We start from the raw sequence: 2500 nt of genomic DNA on the forward strand, positions 1-2500 counted from the left end.
GGTCGGCACACGGGCGTCACGGCGGCCTGCGGTTTCCAAGCCCCGCTGTCGCAGCCCTACCCCCTCACCTGCCCGTGCTCCCGCCTCCCGCGTTGCTCGCTCGCTCGCTCCCTCGCCCCGCTCCCCGCCCCGGCCGCGGGCTGAAAAAGATACCGACCCGAAGCGCTGCGCGCCGCGGGTCAGGTCGCGCCCTCGCCCTCCCCGCCCGCCCCCGCCGCCGCCTTTCGCCAGCGGGTTTGCCTCCGCCCGGGGAGCTGGGGCTTCTCTTCTCCGAGAAGAGGCACCGCGTCCCCGTCCCCCGCCCCCCCCCGCCCTCCCCGGCCTGCCTGCCTGCCTGCCCGCCTACCCGCGCGCGGGGCTCCTCGGCCGTCGGCAGGACGCCCTCGGCCGCTCGTGCTGCGCCAGGCCCCCTGCTCCCGCCGCCGCGACTGACTGGCTGGCCGGCCGGCTGGCTGACGGACTGACCGTTGGGCGCGCCGCCAGCCGCCGCCCACGCCCAGCGGGGGGCAGGGGGCCGGTTGCCAGGCAGCGGGGCGAGCGCGCATGCGCGGTCCGCGCGGTTGCCGACCCCCTGCGCCGCTTCCCGCGGCCCAGACGGAGCAGAAACGGCCGCGCGGCTGGGGTGGGGCGGGGCGGGGGGAGGCCGAGGGTGGGCGCCAGGGCGAGGGCGGGAGACACCGCGCTCCTCCGGGTCTGTCTAGGGGGCAGGGGCGGGTGTGTGTGTGTGTGTGTGTGTGTGTGTGTGTGTGTCTGTGTGTGTCTGTGTGTCTGTGTCTGTGTCTGTGTGTGTCTGTGTGTCTGTGTGTCTGTGTGTCTGTGCGGTTGAGCACGCCTCCGTCCGGCGCGGGGGGGGGAGGGGGGGGGGCAGTGGGGGGCAGATAAGCGCCTCGGTATCTTTTACGAAAAAACTTAAAAGCTAAAAGAAATTGAAACGATGGCGGCGGCGGCGGCGGCCTTGGCGGGGCGGGGGGGGGACGACGACACCACGCCGACCCCACCGCCTCCCGCCGGAAAAAAGCCACCAAGCCAAACCCCAAAACGAGCCGAAAGAAAAACCCCACCAACCCCACACCCCACACGCGCAACCCCCAAAGCTCCAGACGCAGACTCGTAGAGCGTCTGCACGGATCGGGAGGGTTCAAAAGCTAGAATCGTAGAATCGCGGGCACCGTCCCGCACCCACGAGAGGGTCGTCACGTCCAGCTCCTGCCCCTGCGTGGGACAAAGCGCCCCGCCGTTCCCGGCCTCCGTCATCCGGTCGCTTCCTGAAGAAGGGGACGGGCGCGGGGCCGTGACCGCCTCGCTGCCGGGGCCCGTGGCGCAGCTCTGCCGCCCTCCGGGCGAACCACCTTTTCCCACCCACCGTCCGACCTCAACCTCCCCCGGCTCCGGCTTCCTGCCGTTCCCTCGGCTTCTGTCGCTGCTCCTCAGCAGACAGCAGAGAGAAAGAACGCGTCAGCGCCGAACCCTGCGGTCGGGAGAAGAGGGACGGGGCGACCACCGTATCGCATGCCCTTCAACCTCGATAACGTGCCCGGGGGGGACCGCGTACGAAGCGGCTGGGACGCTCAGCCCTCCCGCCCTGGCGCCGCGCAGCCCGCCCCCCCCTCCCCCCCCCAACCGCGGTCCCCCCCCCCCCCCCTCCGGTGAGGAGGCCGAGTCTACCCTCTCGCGAGCGCGGCCGGACAGCGGGGCCGTCCGAGCCCCGCCACTCCAGTCCAGCCCAGTCCGCTCCGCTCCGGACCGGAACAGCCCGGTCCGGTCCGGTCCGGAATAGTCCAGTCCGGTCCGGCCCAATCCGGTCCGGCCCGGTCCGGAAGTGTCCGGTCCGGTCCGGTCGGGTCCCTTCCGGTCCGGTCACGTTTCCGGGTCCCGAGCGCCTTGGTAGACGGCCCCATCCGCGCCGCGCTCCGACGTGACGTCTACCCGAGCCCCGCGAAGGGTCTACCCCTTTCCCCCGCCACTCGGCCTCGGTCTCCCGTGAGGAGGCCGGGTCTATCCTCCGGCGAGCGCGGCCGGACACCGGGTCCGTCCCGAGCCCCGCCAGTCCGGTCCGGTGCGGAACGGAACAGTCCAGTCCGGTCCGGTCACGTCCGGACCGGTCCGCTCCAGAACAGTCCGGTCCGGTGCGGTCCGTTCCGGTAGAGTCCGGTCCGGTCTGCTTCGGTCCAATCCGGTCGGGAGCTGTCCAATCCGGTCCGGTCCGGTCCCGATCCAGTCCGGTTTGTTCCGGTCCGGTCCGGAACGGTCCCTTCCGGTCCGGTCCGGTCCCTTCCGGTCCAGTCGCGTTGCCGGGTCCGGAGCGGCTTGGAAGACGGCCCCTTCCGCGCCGCGCTCCGACGTGAGGTCTAGCCGAGCCCCGCGCGAAGGGTCTACCCCTGCCGCGCCGCGCTCCGACGTGAAGGTCTACCCCGAGCCCGGCGAGGGATCCACCCCTTTCCCCCGCCACTCGGCCTCGGTCTCGCGTGAGGAGGCCGGTCCGCTCCGGTCCGGAGCAGTC

Source organism: Caloenas nicobarica, unplaced genomic scaffold (genome assembly GCF_036013445.1).
Source record: "Caloenas nicobarica isolate bCalNic1 unplaced genomic scaffold, bCalNic1.hap1 Scaffold_1685, whole genome shotgun sequence".
NCBI lineage: Eukaryota > Metazoa > Chordata > Aves > Columbiformes > Columbidae > Caloenas > Caloenas nicobarica.